The sequence below is a fragment of the Phascolarctos cinereus genome, unplaced genomic scaffold (genome assembly GCF_003287225.1).
Source record: "Phascolarctos cinereus isolate Bilbo 61053 unplaced genomic scaffold, phaCin_HiC Scaffold_4;HRSCAF=312, whole genome shotgun sequence".
NCBI lineage: Eukaryota > Metazoa > Chordata > Mammalia > Diprotodontia > Phascolarctidae > Phascolarctos > Phascolarctos cinereus.
In genome coordinates this window covers 577,637,702-577,662,278 of record NW_027555847.1, presented here as the reverse complement: position 1 = coordinate 577,662,278, position 24,577 = coordinate 577,637,702, and the positions used below count along the sequence as shown (strand labels likewise).

The following is a 24,577-nucleotide window of genomic DNA, read 5'->3' as shown; positions in this document are numbered from 1 at the left end:
GATATGTGATTAAGTATTGCTGTTGAAATGCTGGACACAAAGGCAGAAGACATGGGTCTGAATTCCAGTTCTGCCTCCTCACTACATTTGTGACCATTGGCCACATTCAAAAGAATTTCTTACCGACTCCTCCCTAAAGGAAAGGACACCTACCAGCTGCTGTGAGCTCTATTTGAGACCTACAGATGATATCCTGTGAAACTCTATCAGAAGGATGATGAATGCGACCCAAATTACATGAGAGGAGGAAATAAAGGTAGATTACATTTAGGAAAATATTTAATATTCTCAATGCTAATTCCCACAAAAATCCTTCCTTATTAAGACTTTAAAAAATTTCTTTTTAAGTTTTCAATCCTGGAACACAATGACCTCAGAAAAATAACAATTTCAAGTGGTCAAAAAGGCAAGAGAAAGATTTATGGGAAGTCCCTTCCTTCTCAGTGCCCCCCAAAGAGACAGCTCTATAATACAGAAATTTTAAAACATTTTAAACTAAGTTATAGCATAAAACTAGGAATTACTTACATATTAGAAGTGGTGTAAAATATCACATTTCAAGAAAATGTTTGACCTAAAGAGGAAGGAACCAGTCACAGACCAAGAGTGAGGGCTAAGATTATACATACTGTCTCATATAGATAGATATAGATATAGATATAGATATAGATATAGATATAGATATAGATATAGATATAGATATAGATGTAGATGTAGATGTAGATGTAGATGTAGATGTAGATGTAGATGTAGATGTAGATATAGATATGCACACATATGTATATATATGGATATATGGATATATCCATATATATATATGTATATATATATATATATATAAAGTATATCTATACAGGATTTAAGGAAAGATATATGCAATAATTACAAAGAATGCAAAGGCATAGATAGGTTACAATCTGTACTGGTGAAGAGAGTATGGAAGCTGATGGAATCAAAAGATTAATTGCAATGTGAAATTATGCTAACATTTAACTTTCTTTTCTCTTTTTCTGAAAAGTATACCTATACTGTAGACATACCTCTTAAATCCTTTCTACTTCTAATCATAGAATATACTGTGGAAAAGCATCTTCTCCATTAATAGCACCATTACTGCTATAGGTGACTTAAATGTCACAATTAATATGAATATAATCTCTTATCTTTAGACACTAAAATGCACATGATACATGTAATAAAGAGATAATGATTACATAAAGCCAAATAAATGGAAAGAAAATGCTTAACATTTACAGACTTTATAATTGTTGGACAGCAGTTTGGGTTTTGTATTCTAATGTTTTATGTTTTGCTGGACTTGTGATTTCATCAGCATAGAGTGATCCCAGTGAAGAACTTCAACTAATGAGGCAGAGCAACCCAATCTCAGCAGTTTCAAATCTCAGAGGTTTGTCTGGGGCACTGAGATATTAAATGACTTGTCTAGGGTCTCAAAGCCAAGATGTGAGAGACAGAGCTAGAACTCTGATCTGCTCAATGCTGCCTCTCCATACTTTGTGATACCAAGTATAAAATCATTCTTGGAAGTAATTGAGCATAAATAGAGGAATGTCTGTATTTCACATTCCTAAAGTTAGGGAAGGGTAATGGAAGAGATGGGACTTTATTAAATCCTTAAGAGAAAAGAGGTAATATATTTGACATACAGGGTTAGAGAAAATATTGTTAGTATACAATAACAGAGTACCAAAATAGTTAATAACTAGACATTTTTAAGACACCACAACATGTAGGCATTTGCTTCTCATATTTCTTTCTGTATTTGATCCTTGGAATGAATTTTAGTCTAATAGACTCCAAGATATCTTTGTATAGGAAAAGTGGCAGATAAATATAATATGAGGTCACTTTCAAGGTGGGCTTCTGTCTTCTGCTTTGGAATTCTATCTGATTTATATGTTCATCAATCATCAGAGTCCAAACAAAGTTCCATCTCTCCAGGAAGCCTTCCTTGTCTACTTAAGATAAGTGTGAACCTCTAAGTGCTCTCAATAAGTTTATGTCACCAGTTCCTGACAAACTACATTCCAGCATACTTAAAAACTACAAATATAATTGCTGAATTCCTGACAGTAATCTTTCAGAATTCACAGGGCTCTGGAGAGATGCCACAAGACTAAAGATAAATACTCTAGTTTTCAAAAAATAAAAGGAGAAAAGCATGAAGTCTTCATGCTATCTGCCAAGAAGTTTAACTTGAATTCCAGGTAAATTTAAAAAAGTGTAAGGCATCCCTGGTGCAATCTCTCTTTGCTTGAACAAGACATATGATGCATAAGAGAAAGTACTGTTTAAAGAATCATGATGGTTTTATCAAAAACAAGTCATATACAGGCTAACCTCATTTCCCTCTTTAATATGGTTACTAGATTAGTATATCAGGAGAATGCCATGGATTCTACTCCATTTCAGAGAAGCTTCTCACTTTACCTATGTGGAGTAGGCAAAGGGAATTGGTGGAGATCAGACAGTAATACATACAGGTGGAATTAAGCCTTTATGAATGACCCCATCCAAAAAGTAATGATCAATAAATGAATGCCTAACTATAAGGTGGTATCTAGTCAAAGATCCCAAGGACTTACTCTTGGTTCTGTGTTGCTTAACAAGTTAATAATAATGTTGATGAAGTCATAGATGGCATACTTATTAGATTTTATGATAGTACAAAACTGAAAGAGATGACAGAGATACAATCAGTTGTATACGTCCAGTAATGGGTCAAATACTGCCTATGGAAGCCTCCCCAAAGGAGGGGAAGGAAGGAAAACAAGCATTTATTAAGCACCTATATTGTGTGCCAAGCATTGTTGAAAAGTGCTTTACAAATCATCTCTCATTTGATCTTCACAACACCCCTAGGAGGTAGGTGCTGTCATTATCCTCATTTGACAGTTATGGGAAGTGAGGCAGGCATTAAGTGACTTGTGGCCACACACCCGGTTAAGTGTCTGAGACTAGATTTGAATTCAGGTCTTCCTGACTCCAGGCCCAATGTTCTATCCACTGTGTCTCTTGGCTGCCAAGGAAGGTTTTCCTTATATCAGGCCTAAATTCATATCTTCATCCTCCTCATCATTAGAGCTAACATTTATATAGGGCTTGCTTGCCAGGCATTGTGCTAAGGGCTTTACCATTATCATCTCATTTGATCCTCACTACACGCCCTGGGAGGTAGGTGCTATCATTGACAAAAACAAACAAGCAAACAAAGCTTAAGTGACTTGCTGAGGATCACACAGCCAGTAAGCAGCTGAGCCAAGATTTGAATTCAGGTCCAAGTTGTACCCTAGGCTAACTACAGCAATTCTCATACTTCTTTCACATGCTGGCCCTTCACATACTTAAAGACAATTATGTTCTTCCTAATTTGGTTCTACTGTGAGCTGGCTAAACATGCCTAATTACTTCAATTGGTTCTAGTATGTCATGGTCTGCACTGTTTTCAAAATGGTTATACTTTTTCGTAGATTTCACTTTGACAGTGTCCTCCCTCAAAATGAGGTGCTGAAATTTAAGCACATTATCCCAGATGTGATCCAACCAGGGCAGAATACTGTGGGACTGTCACTTCTCTACTTTTAGAGTATCCTATCTATCAATCTATCTATCTCTATCTATCTATCTATCTATCATCTATTATAATGTAACCCAAGTTGATCCTCAGATTGATTCTACTGTTTTATTTATTTTTGGGGGGGAGGGGGTTCCATGTCCCATTCTTGACTCATATTGACCTTGTGGTCCAATAAAACTGCCAGAATTCCTTTTTTTCTGGAATAATTTTTTGTTAAGTCACGCCTCCTTATCCTATACTTATACAACACATTTTTTCAAGCTCGTCTAACACTTTCCATTTATTTTTGTAGACTATAAATAGGCTACATATTTCCTAAAGCTTTGGGATAAGAGAAATCTTTCCTTACTACATATCCCAGAAGATTATTCAAAAGACTCCCATCCCAGTAATGTCACCTGCAATATTCTCATTAAGAAGGATCAATTCTAGCCAGAACAACTTGAAAGAAGTTTAGAGTCTTTTGGGTTTTAGCAAGATATTAGTTGAAATAGCTGGTTGGTATAGGTATGGGGGAGGGAGAGAAAGGCAGAAAGAAATGATTACTGCATGGATACAGGTGTCTAGAACCAGGCTAGATTGAGTGTAGATGTAATAGTTATGGGAAAAGACACCTGATTCAGATGTCCTGGAGCTCTGCTTGTGAAGAAGTTAATCTTATTCTCCCTTGTGCTGATAGGGAAAAGGAAGTGACTAAGAAGAGACTGTCTTAGATGTACAGTTCTAATGCTGCGCCACGAGTTTTAACTTGTGTTCTTCTCCTACATACTGAGAAAAAAGAGGAATTACTTTGGGAATGTTTATAGCCTGATTAAATTCCTTGTCATTTACTTTGTATGAGGTTTCAAATAAATGTCTTTTGCTCCAATTTTATCTATTATGCTGCTAGTTCTAGGAAATAAACCATTGGGTGAGAGCTTGGAACTATTCTCTACTTGTTCTTCTACTACCTGTCTGGGCACTCTTCAGTCACCTTTATTGTATCTTCATTCAGGTTGCACCTGTCAATTGTGGATATCTCCCAAGGCTCTGGCTTCTTCCCTCTCTAATGTTCTCCCTCCATACTATTTCATTTGACCATCTCATCGGCTTCTATGGATTCAATTATCATCTCCATGTAGATGATTCTCAGACCTATTTGTTTAGCCCTTAACTTTTTCCTGATCTCTAACTGAATATTGGACATCTCTACCTAGATGTCCCAAAAAACATCTTAAGGTAGACATTTCCAAAACAAAACTCACTATCCTTCCCCCACAAGCCCTTCTCTCTCCCTAAATTCCCTGTTACTGTCAAGGGTATCATCATCCTCCCAGTTGATTCGGTCAAGTATTCTCTAAGTGTCATCCTTTACTCTCCACTCTTACTCAACCCCTACGTCCAATCAGTTACTAAATCCTAATCATTCTGCTCCTTTGTAATATCTCTTGTATATTCCCCTTCTCTCCACATCACACTTGGACTATTTCAATAGCTTGCTAATTGATCTCCCTGCCTCAAGTATATCCCCACTCTGGTTCATTCTCCACTTAGCTGTCAAATTGTTCTTCTTTAGGTGCAGGTACAACTTTGTCACAGACACCTTCCCCTATCCCTGTCACTCTATTCAATCAACTCCATTGACTCCTTCCAGGGATGGAGCCTGGATATTATCTCTAAGATCAAATATAAAATCCTGTTTGGCTTTTAAAAGCCCCTTTTGTAATCTCATCTCTTTTTATTTTTCCAATCTCCTTACACCTTACTCCCCTCTACTACTCTGGACCCAATGACATTGACTTCCAGGTTGTTCCTGTAGACCATGATAGGCTGTTTGCCAGTTGTTTCTGGTGTATGCTTTCCATAAGACAGGGTCTTATAATGAAAAGTAGAGCAAATCTGAAGTCAGAAAGACCAGAATTCAAGGCCGAACCAGCTATGTGATTTTGGGTGAATCATCCTACTTATATGAACCTCAGTTTTGTCATCTGTAAAACAGGGATAATCACAGTTATATTTCCTTTCTGTTATGATGAACAAAAGAGGTCATATGATATAAGCTCTTTTTAAAGAGCCATATATATGTAAGTTGATATCACACAGTCTGAACTCCCCATTTAGATTTAAAGGCCCTTGGGAACAGCTAGGTGGCACAGTGGGTAGAGTGCCTGGCCTTAGAGTCGGAAAGACTCATCCTCCTAAGTTCAAATATGGCCTCATACACTTACTAGCTGTGTGACCCTGGGCAAGTCACTTAACTCTATTTGCCTCAGTTGGTCAGCTGTAAAAATGAGTTGGAGAAGAAAATGGCAAACCACTCCAGTAACTTTGCCAAGAAAACCCCAAATGGAGTCACAAAGAGTTGGATATAACTGAAAATGACTTAACAACAACAACAACAGGCTTGAGAACATATGTTATTGTAAGTCTTCCTTATTTTTCCTTTTATCTTCACAGCACCTAATGTACCTGATCACTTAAAGAAATGTAAGTACTAATAAGTATCTCAACATTCTCACACAGCAACTATACTTCCAATATTTTAACAGGACACCTGGAATGCCATGTGTACTTGAATCTTAGCTGTAATACTGATTCACGCTTTGCCTGGATTGTACTCTTTCCCAGAGGAAAGCTGAAGACTGAGTCATTATTAAGGGCCGCTATGACTAGCTTAAATTCCTAACACGGAGTTGCTGTAACTTCAACCTCATTTCTTAGCTGGGCACTGCCACTCTCTTTCCTTATGTAACAGCCAAATAATAATATTTTTTTTCCTTCTTCTCAAGTTCCAAGAAAGGTTGGGCCATTTTCTCAAATTATGGAGAGTCAATGAGGAATACTTCAAAGAGTCCATACTATAGTGAGGAAAAGGGGAGAGGGATAAAGACTTGGTGGTGGTAAGTCCTTCTTAGAGTGGCATTTTTATTGTGGCTACACTCAATCTCTCAATTCTGTTACCCTTAATTTAGCCTAGCCCTTTATTGTCTTACCTCCCTATGGCTCCAGGCCACTTCCCACCCTTAATCCTATCTGGGCTCCATTCTCCCTTGGCCACTGGATCCAGGTCCCTGGAGTTCTATTACCTCAGACTATTTGGCTCCTAGATCCCTCCCAAAGTCTTTCTGTATAAATGAGACAAGATGTGTCCATCTTGTCTCCACTAAGATGCTGGGATTCTTTAAATCTAGCCACTGCTCAGATTCTTATAATCTAGCCAATAGCTTACTAATGTTCAGAATCCTTAAGAGTTTGCTCAATATGACAGATGTTCTAATAAACCATGTCTTTGGCTGGAAAAAAAAAAGAATGGCATTTTTATCTGCTGCCTCAAAGAGTGGATCCAAATTGTTTAAGATCTATAAGGAAATGTATTTTCTTTTTTTTTTTCCTTTTACTCTTTTCTCCTTCATCCCAAAGAAGATGGTTTGGAAGGCAAAATATCCTGTCAATATGTAAAAATACTCTTCCATATACATTTCTTTTCAAGAGGGAACAGATAAGGCTACCTCTATATACTAATGGAGAGGGGTGTTAAAAGAGGAGTTAAAAAAGGCAGAAAATCCAGGGTCAGCTTCCCACATTGGTCCAGATACAGTTAAAATGAAAATTATCTCTGTGTCTCTATAAAGTCAATGACACCATAGTTCAATCCCTGACTTTTTTTTTTACTTTTCTCATTAATTTCCAAATAAAGCTTCTTAATCCCTTACATGTGTCTGTTGAATTATAAAAAGAAAATTTGCTAATATCTATCCAAAATAGTCAGAGTGAATTCAAATATTCTGAGTTAGGGACCAAGTTAGGTGTGTGGCCTAAAGGAGAAGATAGAAGAGGAATGTGAAATTTGATGCTAATGGATGGAAAAGTGAAAGTTGAATTAATAAACTAGGGCAGGGGTTGTTAAGCAAGTAGGCATACACACACACACACACACAGTGATTGCATTTCTATGTAATTGGTTTCCTTTGTAATTTTATGTTTTACTTTATGTATTTGAAAACATCATTCTATGAAGCAGTCCATAGGTTTCATTGGACTGCCAACATGTTCCATGATACAACAAAGGTGAAGGGCCTTGGCTCTAGAATAAGTAAGGATATCTGGAACTTTGCAGCAATGACTGCTCCCAGTAATTCAGTACTTTATTTCCTAGGCTCCAGGAACCCAAGACTAGATAGCTCTGATAAGTATGATCTCTTAATAGTTCCCATTGTTCCAAGGCTTCTCCTACATGATCATATACAGCCACAGCTTTACCAGCTTTATCAAGGAACTGTTCTTTTACAGGATTGATCAGAAAGCAAATCTATACAATATCACAAAGCAACATATTCCTAGGTGTTCCCTCAGTCCAAGTCAACAAAATACACAATAACTCCACATCCTTAGCTACTCTTATCTTTGAAAACTCTTTTTAATAAAGGGCACTACCGTAAAATTTGAGAACAAATGCAAGTCTGATTTGGTGGTTCTCAGAGGCAATGGGGAATTTGAGGGGTAGGGGTGGGTAGAGGTTAGAGATGTATCCTCTTGTTGACTTTGATGTCTCAATGGTTTTCATCTTCCACCTCCTACAGTACTTCTGTGTTCTGTTCTTCACCACCACCTTGCGTACCTAAAATCCATGATGTGGGATTATCCCATGGCAATTGCAGGAAAAGACAGAAGGGAGGGAAAGCAATAAGCATTAATATAGTGCCCAACCTCATTTGATCCTCACAACAAGTGAAGTACATGTTGTTATTATCCCCATTTTACAGATAAGGAAACTGAAGCAGACAGAGGTGAAGTGACTTGCCCAGAGTCACATTGCTAGTGAGTGTCCTGTGGCTGGATTTGAACTTGAGTCTTCCTGATTCCAGGCCCAGTGGTCTATCCATTGTACCACCTAGTTACCTCATGCACAATAAGCATATACTTCTTATACCTTTCTTCACTCATCATGTCTAGTTCAACAACTGTATTATCAAAATCTGTTTCTGCCAACCTGTGGGCAGTCAGGGGAATAAAGAATTTCACAGCAGAACAGCAAAAAGTTGAATGACACCTAAGCAAGCAGGGCACAAATCCACCAATTTTCTCTTGGTTTAGGCTGCATCTTCACACACCCCTGAAGTGCTCCCCACCGTGTTGTTGCAATGTAGAGCCTCTTGATGACCTTCTTGGAATTACCAAATTGAAGAAATCACAGGGACTGGACAATACCCTCGAATTCCTCCTTAGAATATATATCCCTCAGTATGTTTTGATTCTGATGAGAAATATGCAAACATGACTAAAGATTCTGGGTTACAGGTGTATTTTTATAATGAAAACTTAGAATTAGTTCTGCCTTGTTTGGACCACAATTGGAATATTAAATTTAATTCTGAGAGCTGCATTTTAGGAAAGATTCTGATAGGATAGAGGGCATCCAGGGGTGGACAGCCAGGATAGTAAATCATCTTGAGATCAGATCAAAAAGAATCTGTGAAAGAATGAAGAATCTTTTTTTCTTAGAGACAAGAAAATTGGAGGCAAGGAAGGGGGAAAATGGAAGGGAAGATAGCTGTCATGTAAAAGAGGGATTAAACTTGTCCCAGAGGCAGAACTAAGAGAAAGTCGCAAAACGGCAGATTTTGAATTGTTACAGAAAAATATTTCCTAAAAATTATAGTTGTTGGGGAAGCTAGGTGGTTCAGTGGATAGAGCACTGGGCCTTGAGTCAGGAAGACCTGAATTCAAATCTGGACTCTGATATTGAGTCTATACAGGTGTGTGACCCTGGGCAAATCACTTAACTTTGCCTCAGTTTCCTCATCTGTAAAATGAATGCAAGAAGGAAATGGCAAACCACTCCAATTTCTCTACTGCCAAGAAAACCCCAAATGGGGTCACCAAGATTCAGACCAAAGTGAAACAAATGAGCAACAACAGCCAGAGGAGAAGGGAAAAGAGCTGTATGTGAAGGGGGGAATTAGACTTGTCCCAGAGGACAGAACTAGGAGTAACATGTGAAGTTTGCAAAAAGGCAGACTTTGAATTGTTAAAAGAAAAATATTTTCTAACAATGAGGCCAATCCAAAATGAAATGGGATTCCTCAGGGAGGTAGCAATTTCCCTTTCACTCGAGGTCTTCAAGTAAAATCTGGAAGGCCAATTGTCAAGTACGTGGTAGAAGGGATTCTTGTTCAGGTATGGACTGGATTACATGGCCTTTGAGATCCCTCCAGGTTTGATATTCTGTCCAATAAAATTTCAGTGCAAGAAACACTTACTAAGTACTTATGCTTAATGCTAGTTGAGATAAGTTTGAATAAGAGGAAATACCTACCCTCATGGGTCTTACTTGCAAGAGAGGGATATGGCATGTGCACAAATAATTATAGTGCAAAATAATACCTATAAAACATTCAAGAGACACGTGAATAAAAAAGTAAAGGAGGTCATTACCAAATGCAGAATACCTCAGGTAAGAACATATATGTTCAATGATGCAAAAATTGGAACTTTGTCCTTTGATTACGCCATCTGAATTCCTCCAGTTTTGAAGGCTTTGTGAGATTTGGAATTGGAAAGAACCTTAAAAAACAAACACAGTGGTTTCCTTTCACTGATGAACAGGAAGCCTTTGATAGGTTAAATAGCTTGCCCAAAGTCAGCTCATTTTTAATAGTGGAAAAATATCTCAGAGAGCCTTCTTTCCACTATTGTTTTGGAAGGAATTGTCACAAGAATAAGTTAGTAATCAATAGGCCAATTATGCACCTTCTATGCCCAAACAGCCAACATCAATATTAATAAGAAATAAAGAAAACTAATTGTAAATTGTGTCCGTGGTCTAGCCAATACAAGCAAGTAATGACAAGCTTAGATAGCTAATCAAAACTGAGTTATTCAAAAAATATGTGTATTAGAATGCATATTGTGCCAAATGGATTTAGAGACTGACTTATCTAATGTCAAATTAATCTTTTTGTAACCATGCACTAAGTTCCATGGATGACTTCATTGCTGTTTTCCTCCCTGCCCCAAGGTATTAAAAAGCTTTTCCAATGTTGGAAGGGTGAGGTAGTTGAAGGCAAATATTACCAGATAAAACTGTCATATGCAATAGTATTGGTCCCTATACATCAGATATCGATATAGTAAGATTCACCAAACTGGGAACTAAAACAAAAATAAATGAATTCCCAAGAACAAAAGTTCAAGCATGTGCATTAGAACAATGCTATATCGCAGGTTACTTCTGATGGTCCCCTTATTGTACACCTTTGTACTCATTCTACAAAAGTCTACAATAACCTAACAGATTGTGTCAACTAGGAAAGAAATCTGATTCACCCAATACTTCATATTCCCCAGATGAAATTACTATAATAAACCATTATATCTAAAGTAACTGTGAATGGGGATTCATAAATAATGTTTATGTCAGTGACTATCTGAAGACATTCTATGGTCACTACATGATGAAAGCACCATCCTGGGAATAAGAAGCAAAGAAATAGTTACTAAAAGGAATCCCAAAAATAAAAGGTAAAAAGGGAACAAAAGAGACAGACATGAGGCAAGATACGTTGGGAAGATGGGAAAGAAAGAGTGATAGAATTAGAGGAATAGGTTAAGGACAAAGAAATGAAGATAAATCAAGAACCAAAGAACTGGTCTCAATGAAGAATGTGGAATCTTTTCTTCTGTCCTCAAGTCTCTTAAGCCCTTTGAATACTTTTCCTCCTGAGGACTTTTCCTCAACACTTCACCAAAAAAACTGAGAGCTCTCTGCTCCCCTCATCATCTCAAATCCTTCTGATGTCATCCTCCATTACCTCACACCTCACTCTAGTCCCTAAAGATAAAGTGGCCCTTCTGCTTACCAAAGTCACCTCCCTCTACATGTTCTCTTGGTCTCATTTCTCCTGTCTTTTCTAGTAGATTGACCTCACCCTTATGTTTACTCTATCTTTAATTTTCAACATCTTTCTCTGAATTGGTTTTCCCTTCTATCTACAAATAAGTCCTCTCATAACCTTAAAGAAAAAAAAAATACTCACTAGATCGCCTTGCCCACCAGTCCTATATTTTCTGTCAGCTGAAGTTGAAAAAGCCTTATACATTCAGTGGCTCCACCTTCTCTCATCTCTTTCTTCTTAACTCTCTGTAATCTGTCATCTAAGTTTATCACTCAACTGAAAATGCTCTCACCAAAGTTACTAATGATTTCTTAATTGCCAAATCTAATGGCCTCATCTTGATTCTCATCTCTCTTGACCATTTTACTGTGATTGACACTGTTGACTACATTCTCCTCTTGGATACTTCTCTCTTCTTTAGCTTTTTTTTTTTTACTTCTCTCTCCTGGTTCTCTTCCTAACTGTTGATAATTTCTTCTCAGTCTTTTTTGCTAGATCTTTATCCCTATTCATGCCCACTAACTGTGTGTGTCCCTGAAGGCTCTGTCCCAGACTCTCTTCTCTTTTTTCTCTTATTAGCGACTCCATCAGTTCCCAGGGATTCAATACTCATCTCTATGGAGACAATACAAGATCTTCAAATCCAGCATTAGTCTCTCTCCTGAACTATGGTTCTTATCACCAATTACCTACTGGACATCTAAAATTGGTTATCCTATAGATAACTTAACATGACTACAGCAGAACTCATTGAATTTCCCCATAAACCTGTCTTTCTTTTGTCCTTCTGTATTACTGTTGTGGTTATCACCATTCTGAGTTATCCAGCCTTGAAACCTCAGTGTCATCCTCAAATCCCTTTTTCCCTACATGTCTAAACATTTGCCAATTCTTGTCATTTTTCTCTACAACATAGGCAGCTAGGCAGCACAGTGGATAGGGTGCCAGATTTGTAGTCAAGAAGACTCATCTTCCTGACTTCAAATCCACTCTCACATACTTACTGTGTGACTCTGAGCAAGTCATTTAACCTTCTTAGCCTCAGTTTCCTCATCTCTAAAATAAGCTAGAGAAGGAAATGACAAACTCCAGTATCTCTGCCAAGAAAACCCCAAATGGAGTCACAAAAAGTCAGACATGACTGAAAAGGACTGAACAAAAAATAAAATCCACTTCTCTGCATTCACACAGCCACCATTCTACTGCAGGCCTCCTTCATCTCTCACTTGGACTATTTCAAAGACCCTCTATTCTTCTCCTTGCCTCAAGTTACTCTCAACTCCAATCTATCTTCCACTCAGCTACCAAAGTGATTTTCCTTAAGTTTCAATTAACTTCAGCAGCACCCTATTACCTCCAGCATCAAATATGAATTCCTATGAAGTTGTTGGGCATTTAAAGCTCTTTACAACCTAGACTCTTTTTACCTTCTAATCTTCGTATTCTACTCCCTTCCATATAATCTAAGATCCAACCATGCTGGCCTACTCACTGTTACTTGCACACAACATTCAGTTTCCTGTCTTAACTGTCTTGGTACTAGCTACTTTTCATGCCTGGAAGGCTTACCCTTTCAACCTCTAGACTCAAAAAAAATTTCCAGCTTCTTTTAAGACTCAATTCAAGGGTCCAGGAAGGCTCGCTCCTCCCAGCTGCTAGTGCCATCATTCCCAAGATTCTCTGTATTTCTCTTGTATGTTCTGTTTTTTATATGTTGCCTTCCCCCATTGGAGTGTAAGATTGATGACAGCAGAGAGTATTTTTGCTTTTTGCTTTTATTGCTTTTGTTTTGCATCTCCAGTGTTTAGCACAGTGCCTGGCATGCTTAATGTATGCTTCATTGGTTGATGAAGAAACTGAGACTGAGAGAAATGAAGTGACTTTCCCAGTTTCACAAAGCTTAAGTATCTGAAACAATATTCAAACTCGGGTTTTTCTCACTTCCCTTCCAATTGTCTCTACTGCACTAACTACCAAAGGGCTTTCCAGCTTCAGGTTTGCAATTCCTAGTTATCACATATTCACATTGCATGCTGCCCCAAACTATGCCCTTCTCAAAAAAGGACTCTCCATTCTGTGGACCTGCACAGAATACAGAAGACCTAAAAGTTAAGGCAATGGGGAGGGACACTTGGTATGTAGTTCATGATGATACTGTTTCGATGCCAATGGACTAGCATGAATCACAATGGAGGAAGGCACTATCAAGAACCTCGTGTATCCATTCCCTTCCTTAAGAATTTCCAGGTTTGGCTCCAATAAAAGACTCAAAAATTATACTATCAACTGGAGAAAAAATAAACAGATATTTATTCTCATGAATTTCCAAGACCCATCAAACCAAAATGGATGATGACTCTTCTGCAGAGAGGTGATTTTGTGACATCTGCTTCCTCACCTTGGCTAGGCAGCCATTAAAACTCTTGGTGCATGTTTGAAATTTAATGTCACATGTCTTTCTAATTTATTAATGTCTTGGGTTTATAATGTTCATGAAGTATGTAACCAAGCATTATGTGACAGGTCTTATAATTTTTCATGTAAGCAAGAGTCTAAAATTTTGGTTTCCTCACTGATTTTTTAAGAATGGCCTCAGCCAAAGAGAAAAAACTCACAGTTATAGTTAGTTCCGTTTCATTCAATATTCAATGAACATTTAAATATCTAACGTATGCACAGAACAGTACTAAATTCTGAGGGAGAGGAAATACAAGACTTTGAATCCTCAAATAAGAATGCAACCTAGTTAGGCCTCTAACCAGAAGCCTTCTAGTCACAGAATTACAAGACCCAGGCCCAGTGGCCAATCACTTAGATTTGCACAGCTTAAAACATTTTCTTCTATAAAATAGGTAATGCAAATAACTGGGGTTTTTTTTATAAATGAAGAAACTGAGTCTCAGAGAGGTTAAATGATTTGCCCATGGTCATACAGATGGCATGTGATAGAGAAAGGATTCAAATCCAGACTTCCTTTTTCCAAGTCCAGTACACTCTCTGTTATAACACGTTGCCTCAGAAAAAGAAACCAGAAACAAGGACAATTCCCTAACTGGTGAGGGAAGAGATAATGCAAGCCTAATTTTGACAGTATTGAGTACTGACAGTATTGCCAAACAAAGGTAACTCTCTTCCACAGATGGTCAGCTCCCTGAAGGTAGGGGCCACCTGCATAAAATCAAAAATGCTAAGAAGGCCTCACCCGGCTTTAAGGAATACAGTTTAAAAATATGACATCAATACTGAAGACCTCTTCTCAAGATCTACATTCATGAACTAACTTATGAATTGAGTTCAAATGTCTCCAAATGCTAATGATCATCATATTATTTAAGAAAGAAACCCAAGGTGACCTATGTTCCTTGATCATCTTAGCTAAGAAGTAACAAGCACTAGGTTATAGAGAACAAGGGCTCAGAAAAGCAAGAGAGACTGGCATCATCTAGGTCATACACATTGGTTTATCAGGTTCTCTAATCCTAGATGTCATTCCAAATTAGTCAGTCAGAGAAGAATATAAGGTTTTCCAGGTACATTCAGCCATTCTTCAGACAACACAACAGTTATTTATATGCTTATGTCTTAATATACTCTGTCTCTATGTCAAAATGGTACATCCTAGGCAGGTACTAAATATTTTTTAAGCACCTGTTATGTGGAAAGCTCTGTGTTAGGCAGTAGGGATATAAACACAAAATGAAAATTAGTTCTATGCTTAGGGAATTTATATTCTATTGATTACACCACATTACATATAGAGACAATTGCTCTGGACAATAGAAAACTAAGGAAAGGTCTCACCATCTTGAGATTTATGTGGATATAAGAACAAAAAAGTTCATTCGTTTAAAAAGTATTTATTAAATGTTTCCTAAGTGCCAAGCACTAGAGATACAAAGACATCAATAAAATTATCCCTGACTTCAAGGAGCTTACATTCCCTCTCTATTTCTGCACTAAGGATAACACTGATAAACCCTTTGATCTCATCCACTATCATACTTAATACACAACTATTAGGAGGCACCCTAGCTCTTTCACATTCTCCTATGCCTAGCAGGTTTCTCCTAAGTTTGTATCAGGCATACATTCTTCCATCATCCCCTCTCCAAACAATTTTACATTATTTTTTTCAAATTAGAATCACGGAAGCAAAGTATTTTTTTCTCCGAATAATAAATTGGAATTACATCTGGGCTTTCATTAAGGCAAAGAACAAAATTCTACAATGGTATGATTTAAAACTAGGCCAAAATGCATAGAGTAGGCAAATGACTGAAAAGTGTCTTTCTGTTTGTCTTTTTAGGGCTGCCTAATGTCTTCAGAAACACCTAATAGCTTCAGAAAAAAATGGAGAAAGATTTATGTTCTGTCTGCCTACAATAACTCTTTTATTACAAGTAACTGCTGTAATCTGTCGATCCATCTCTGTGTTACTAATTTAAATGAAGCTTGGCTGATTATCATGCAATATGCTTTATCTTTCAAATGTCTGTCTTCCAATGCTAAAATGTGTCTCTGGTCAACACTAAATCCTAGATAAATAGAGGCCTTCGAAAGTTTCCTACTGACCAAATGTGTATTATTTATGGATGCAACTTACAAAGTTGCATTATGTTAACAATTATAATGGAGAATAGTTTACTATACCGGAAGGCCAGGTTAGAGTGAAAGTTAGAGAATACCAGCTTTATCAAATATTAAACATAGTTATCTATGGATACTGAGGGAGATGAAACATTTTCTACTCATTTGACACCATTGCTAACTGTTTTTCAGGGCAGCTAATTTGCCTACTGCCAGATCAGTATTTATATTAATAAAAAATGAATCCATCGCTTGATGTGCCCGGTTTATAAAAATGACCCACATTTCATGCACAAATACCATGATAGATATGAGGGTGTGAGGAGCTTGCAGAGGAGGACAGTCTGAATTCTCCTGGTTCGTCAGCATGCAAACCCAGAAAACCAGACAATCAAGCAGCTAACAGGTCAATTCCCAAAATAAATAAATTCCATTCTCTTTATCAGAATATTAATAATGGTTAGAGATTAAAATAGCCTATAGCTTGAAGGAAATCAAAGAGAATGGTATTTGGGAAATATACTTTCCTACTACCCCTTTCTTTTTCTTTGGGGGGGGATGGTGAGGTAGTCCGGGCTAAGTGACTTGCCCAGCTAGGATCACACAGCCAGTAAGTGTCAAATGTCCGGTCTGAGATCACATCTGAACTCAGGTCCTCCAGACTTCAGGGCTAGTGCTCTATCCACTGTGCCATCTAGGGGCCCCCCTTTCTTTCTCTTCTAAAATTGCATGTGTATACCATACAAATATGGCTACTTTTGGATGGGACAAGAGCCATTTTAATGAAAGTGAATTTGTTTGCAACTCTAAGTTGGTATTTCAGTAAAGGTGGAATAGAAGAAAATTAACTATAACAGGTAAGAAGAGACTATCAAAGCAAGAAGTGTGAATCTACTTTAAAAAATATGTTATGAAGAGTAAAGAAAACCATGATGAAAATGGGAGAATTCATCAGTAACAGGGAGCAGCAACACAAGCCATTCTATAGGATCCGACTCTAGAGACAAGTGGTCAGGTCACAGATCTGAGGGAGCGAAACGTCCCCAGCTCAGAATCATAGGACCTAGAGGTTGAATGGGCCTCAGAGGTAATCTAGCCCACTCTCCACAATGTACAGATGAGGAAACTGTAAAGCCCAAAGAGATTGTGACTTGTCTACACAGTAAGTCGTAAGTGAAGGCTTCAAATGATGATCTTTAGACCCCAAATCCAGTGTTTGTTTTTTTGTTACTGTCACTGTTGAGGATGTTGTTTCTTCGCTTGTTTTTTTTTTCCTATCAAACTGTTGTTGGAGAGTAAATTTTATTTCAATTAGTGGTATGTACCTGGAGTCCATCCAGGATGCATCTGTAGTTCTCAACCAGTGGGTCCAATGAAAATAGTCTAGAGAGCCTAAGCATAAAATGGGTTAAAAATGAAAATCCCAACTTGGATTTTATTCCATGCATGTAAAGTGTGATTCTGTGACTGAACTCAGTACCCATAATTTACCTCTCTCTGTTGTTTGCATGATGAAATTTCTATAACAAAATAAATGATACACTTTGCTCTTTGGGTAATATCCTTCAGGAGCAACGGTCACCTCTGAGTCACAATGAGGCTTCAGAGAAGAAACTGCCTGGAGGTTATCAATATGTCAATAGATCCATGATCACTCTGCTCATGATCTAGATTTATCCTATGCTTGTCTTCATATCCTTTGTGCTTATTGTCTGTAGTCATGATCCACAGAAGATCCCCCAAAGTGCAGGGGGCCTTTCTTGAAACAGGGCTTCTCAGCCTGGGATTGCTGAATTTGGTTTCTTTAAAAATACTTTTATAACTGCATTTCAGTATAACTGTCTTTCTTGGCAATCTTATGGTTGCTTGTTTGTTTTTTTTGGTTTTTCATGCATGTACAAACATTATTCTGAGAAGGGTTTCCACAGGAAACTCCCCAGGTTTCCTCAGACTGCCAAAAGTGTCCATGACACAAAAAGGGTTAAGAACACCTGCTTTAAGTCTTCTCACATCATGTGGCTTTAAGTCTTCTCACATTCACTGTCTACCTCTTATGCCTTCCTCTCTCTCACTACATGATGGGCCCACCTCCTTTTCTTATCATACATTTCCTGAACTATTTTTATCCTGCTTTTTGTGTCCAAGTCATTGCTATTCATTCTTGGCAGCCTAACTATGCCCACCATGCGTCTCTCCATTACCCTTTGGGTCATCCATGATTTTGATTCTTCAGAGATTATAGTGTTCCAAGACAATTCAGCCACACAGAAACACCTGGAGAATAATGCTGTTAAAAAGCCTGTTTCCACATTAAGGAGCAGCTCAGAGTTATTGAAAATTATTTTTTAATCCCAAATGTATTCCACCTGTTTGGTTCCTCCTATTAAGCTCAGAAGCCAATTCATGCCATCTCTTTCTACTGCAAGTTGACCATGCCCCAAGTACATAATAAAGTTAATTGATCAACAGTAGAGCTGGAAAGGCCCTTAGAAACCATCTATGGCAACTTCTTCATTTTACAAATGCGGAAACTGGGCCCCAGAGAGGAGTTGACTTGCATAGGATTCAAACTCTGATCTTGGGACTCCAAGTTCACCACTGCATTAATTCAAAACTCTGAAGAGAGGTCAACAATAAGTCAATTGACAGATTTGTTTTGACGTTATTTTTCCTGGGGAATCAATAAAACCTAAAATCCCCACATTTCAGTGAGAAGTACCAGTGGGTAAAACATGGAGGGTTGTTATTATTGAACATTTCCTTACTTGGTATTTGCCAGAAAATGTACAGGACCGTCGCTCTCTATCCAATATCACATCAAGATTCCTATCCATAGCATACTGGTCTCCAGGGCATGGTCACTAAAGTCAAAGGTGACCTCCTATTACTACATAGCAATCTCTAGAGACACAGCCCTCCCAGACAATGAGGCCAATCATCAAGGCTGAAGATGCTTCAGCCAATATTTACTTCATGAGTCAACAGATTTTTGTATCCATCTCAACAAGAATCAATATCAGCTGATTTCCCCAAAGTTCTAAAGGGGATAGTTTCTCAGATGGAATGTTCACCTCTCTGACTTTCTCACAAATTTAAAAAATCTGCCGCATGAAATTACGGTCTTGATTCTACACTGGAGCATGCTGCTGAGGCAATACATTACCTCTTAAACAGATTAGCTAAGAATAGCATCACAAGCACAATACAGTGAAGGATCACGTGCAGGGAATTGTAAATCCTAGAAAATGGGATTTTAAGCAAGTACATTTGTGTTACTTCTTGAGAATTACATTTACTCTAATAATACAAGGTCTATACAGTTCAATGTCAGTCAATAAGTATTTATTAAAGCTTACTTTGTGCCAGTCACTGTGCTAAGTGCTAGGGATACAAAGAAAGAGGGAAAAAAAGTCCCCATGCTCAAGGAGTTCACATTGAAATAGGAGAAACAACCTGTTAAAAATGTGTGCATACTAGGGGGAAAGGAAGGAAGAAGGGAGGGAAGAAGTATTTATATGACACATATTATGTGCCAGGCATTATGATAAGAGCTTTTATAAACATTATCTTATTTGATCCTTACAAGAATCTGGTGAGGTAGGTGCTATCATTATCCCCATTTTACAGTTGAGGAAACTGAAGCAGATTTACTCAAGGTCAGAAAGCCAGTAAGTTTCTGAGGCCAGATTTGAACTAATTTTTCAGACTCTAGGCCCAATACTCTCTCCACTGTGCCACCTCACTGGCTCTAATATGATATATGATATATACCATCTAATATGATAAATATATGCAATATAGATAGGAAGTAATCTTGGAGGGAAAGGAATGGGTGTAAATAAGTACAAATAAAAAAATAAATGTTAAAAAATAAAAGGTATAAATTTTTAAAAATTATTTAAAAAAGTATAAGATACATGTAGTAAAGGGAACCAGGAAAAGCTTCCTAAAGAAGATCAGTTTTGAGTTAAGACTTGAAATAAGCCAGGGAAGCCAGGAGGACAAGATGAAGAAGGAGTATATTCCAGGTACGGGGACAGCCAGTGAAGAGACATAGAGTGTGGAGATGGAATATTACATATGAGAGAAAACAAGAAGGCCAGTGTCACTGGACCATAGAGTACATGGAGAGGAGTTAAGTATAAGAAGATTTAAAAACTAGGAAGGCATCGGGTTGTAAAGGTCTTGTGAAGGCCAAATAGACAAATATTTGATACTGGGAATAATGAGGAGCTAATGGAATTTATTGAGTAGGAGAATTAAATGATCACACTTATATTTTAAGAAAAATCTCTTTGGCAGCTAAGTTGAAGATGGAAATGAAGATGAAATGAAGAGAGAGACTTAAGTCAGGGAGATGAATCAGAAGGCTATTATAATAGCTCAAGCATAAAGTTATAAGGGTCTATACCATGTTTATGACTGTATGAGTCAAGAAACTAGGATGGGGACATTGTGAAGGAAGAAATGACAAGACTTAGCAACAGATTAGATTTCTGCAGTAAGACAGAATGAGGAGTCAAGGATGACACCAAGATCACAACTGTCAAACTATACAAAAATAGGTTAAAGGAAATTAAAGAAAATAAAATCTACAACAAAATCCAGTTGTAAATTTATGGGAAGATGTGTGGTCAGTGTGGTATAATGGTGACTACAACTGTATAAATATCAATTTTTTATTTGATCTGAATCTATCCCAACCAACAATGAGGCAGGGAGGGGAATGAAGGGAAAGGTGACAAATATAGAACAATGGTAGAAATTGCCAGTGATGAGAAGAATTAGGAAGAGGTAAATCAAAAAAATCATGATGGAGGAATTAATTACTGAAAAAATGTTTATTAAGAGCTTACTATATTCTAGGAACTGTCCTGTGTTGGGGATACAAATACAAGCAAGCAATAAAGTCCTTGCCTTCAAGAAGATTTTTGTTGTTGTTCAATCATTTTCAATCATGGTCAATGCTTCATGACCCCATTTGGGGTTTCTTGGCAAAGATACTGGAGTGGTTTGCCATTTCCCTCTCTAGCTCATTTTACAGATAAGGAAACTGAGGCAAACAGGGCTAAATGACTTGCCCAGGGTCACACAGCTAGTAAGTGTCTCAGGCCAGATTTGAACTTAGGAAGATGAGACTTCCTGACTCCAGGGTCTTCACTCTATCCATTGTGCCACCTATCTGCTCTTCTTTAATAAAAGGTATGCACACATATATGTGTATGTACATGTATGTATGCGTATATAAATATAAGTACATATAAGTGTATATTACATATATGCACATGTATGCCCATATCTACCCATATATGTACATATATGTTTGTATGTATGTATGTATACAGGGGTGTGTGTGTGTGTGTGTGTGTGTGTGTGTGTGTGTGAAAAGAGAGAGAGATAGAGGGTGGGAATAGTATTTTGGACAGAGAAGTCAGAAGAAATGATGGTTGAGATTATTGGGCAATTGGTTGATATATATTTTATAGGAATAGTATTGATTTGGTTACTGTTCCCAGAGCTAGAGATGGAAAGGGGTTATAATGTTTAGGGGCTTAGGTGACCCCTGAACTTATCTTTTGGAGTTGCCTTATTTTCACTGGACCCAGAGTATGCAGGAGGCCCTAAATATATCAAGGATGAATACCTTCATCCCTTCTCCCCCACTCTGAGCTGACATAATTTGTGTTTTTGCATCCCAAGCTGGATTCCTTGTGTGTCCTTGAGAGTCAAGACAGGCACTAGTCAGTCTTGCATTAAACTGGGAAATTACTTGTGTAGCTGAGACCCTTTTAGATAAGCAGACCATTCTGTCTTCATAGCCTAGCAGTTCCCAAGGGAAAAGAAGGCCACTTTTGCCACTGCCTTGCTCCTCCTCTTTAGGAAGGGTTTTGTTCTTTTCCCACCTTTACTGTACTTTCCCCCTCCCATGCCACACTCCTTTAGGTGGAGAATTCTGATACCTTTTCCTTCCTTTGAGCTGCTGGTATAAAAATGCAAACTTCTGTATGGATTATGAACTTTAGGTTCCACATGCATGTTCATTTCTCTTGTGATAAACCTAGTTTTCACATGAGTTTCATGAAGCTGTAATTGCCAGGGACTGGGGAAAAAACAGAGAGTAAGAAAAGAAGGGCTAATATACAGGTAGCATACTATGGAGATGAGCAGGTTCCATGCAAAAGAAGGTGAAGACTCATCAGTCAAAAACCCCTGGGCTAATCCTTGGATGAACTTAGTAGGCCATGGAACAAAGATATATGAACACACATCTGGGTTTAAATTCCTGGCTCTATGACTTTGGGTGTCATTTGTTTAATCATTCTGAAAGTCAATTTCCTTTTTTCTAAAATTAGAATGATAATGCATGTTCCATCTCAAACAATTCCTATGAGCATCAAAGGAGATAAAATAATGTAAAGCACTTTGAAAATCAGGCAATGTAAAACAGGAAAAAAGGTATTTGATCTGAAGTCAAACTATTTGAGTTCAAATCTCAGCTCTGCTGCCAATTACTTATATGACCTTGGGCAAGTCACTAAACCTCATCTGTCAAAAAGAAAGAAACATATTCGATGAATCATGAGATCATTTCCAGCTCTAAAGCTAAGTTCCTCGGAACCTACATGCTATACAGATGTCAGCTATTGCATGTGGAGAAAACATAGGATCCAGTATCTCCACACATATCAGGGAAAAAGGGAACCTGATAGTAATTGGCAAAAGTAACATTCATAGCCACATTCGTATATCTTTACCTGTGTGCAGAACATCACCCAGAAGTCACTTTGACAACTCAAACCCAACATGTCCAGAATACAACTCATTGATCATCTTTTCCTTTAACATGGCCCTCCTCCAACTGAACTGCCATATTTCTACTACTATCCTACAAGTCACCCAAGTTTGTAACTGTAGAGTCATCCTACCTTCTATCCTCTCCTCCTTTCCACGTATCCAAACAGTTGCCAAGTTCTGAGGATTCTATATTCACATCTCTCACATGTTCCTTTTTCTTCATTCACATGACCATTACTCTGGTTTGAGTCCTTATCACTTCTTGCCTGAACTATTATAATAACCTCTTAAACAGTCTTCCTGTTCCCCATATTCCCATTGCTTCCAAGATAAAATACATACTCTTCAGCCTTGCCTTAAAGGAAGGGCTTCAACAATCTGGATGCAAACCACTTTTCCAGTTTTTTCACATTACTCCTCTCTCAAGGACTCAATACTCCAGCCCAGTTGGCTTAATGGTTATTTTCCAAAGTCAGCATTCCAGCTACCATTTCTATGCATTCATAAGAACTATTCTGTATAGCTGGATTACACTTTCTTCTCATAGCCACCATTTAGAAACCTTATCTTCCTTCAAGGTTCAGTACAAGATCCACCTCCTCCACAAAGTCTTCTTTAATAAATCCAGCTGCTAATACTCTCTTCTCTTCACATTGATTTATACAAATATATAATGCATCCTTCCAGCAGATTATGAACTCTTTAACAGTTTCAATTTTATCTTTGTATCTCTGTTCCTACTATAATGCACTACAGAGTCTGATGTTGGAACTGGGAATACCTACCCAAGAGAAAAGGAGGTTTGTAGGGAGATGAAAGTGGTCAAGCATCTGAGGAACAATCTCAAGGAAGAAGGGTTGATCTTCCTCTGATTGACTCTAGAGGGCACAGTCAGGGGTGTGGGTTAAGTTGCAAAGAAGCAAGTCTTAGCCTGATGCCAAAAACAATTTCCCTAATAACTAGAACTATCCAAAAATGAAATGGTGCAACTCAAAAGAGAGTGGAGTACCTGTCATTGGAGGTTTCCACCCAAAGGCTGGACAACCACTGCTGATTATGCCACAGAGAGAATTCTTTTTCAAGCATGGTTTGGACCATGTTATTCCTTGGGTCCCTTCCAACTCTGAGTTTCTGTGATTCTGAATCTCCTATGAAAGGCCACATATAGCATCACTAGTTTATATGTCATAGATACCTTCTAAAATACATTTCTTCTTTTAAGGTCCCACCTTTTCTATGAAGGCACAGTTATTAGTACTCCCTCACACAATTTTCTTATACTCATTTGTTATGTTGTTGCATATGTTCCAGTAAAATATAAAGTCCTTCAGCGTAAAAGAGTGTTCTGTTGTTGTTGTTGTTGTCCCCAGAAAATTATCACAGTGTCTTTCATGTAGAAAGTGATGATGGTGGTGATGGTGGTGATGGCATCGGTGGTGGTGGTGGTGGTGAAGGTGGTGATGGCATCGGTGGTTTTGGTGGTGGTGGTGGTGGCTAATGTTTATATAGTGCTTTATCATTTGCAAAATATTTCATATATGTTATTTCATTTGATCCTCATAAAACTCTAGAAGTTGGCATAATTATTACCCCCATTTTATAGGTGATAAAGCTGAGAATGAAAGAGACTGGTCCATGATTATACAGCTAAAAAGTGTTTGAAGAAGGATTCTAACTCATCTTTCTGAATTCAAGTTGAGCACTGAGTCCTATCCAGATGTGC

The 24,577-nt window shown here is 37.8% G+C and overlaps 1 protein-coding gene across 2 annotated transcripts in view; it reads right to left on the bottom strand.

Annotated features, from left to right (window-relative positions):
- The window catches only part of CNBD1 (cyclic nucleotide binding domain containing 1), a 464,842-nt gene that overhangs the window by 335,773 nt on the left and 104,492 nt on the right, over positions 1-24,577 (bottom strand). The gene's annotated exons all lie outside the window — the stretch shown is intronic.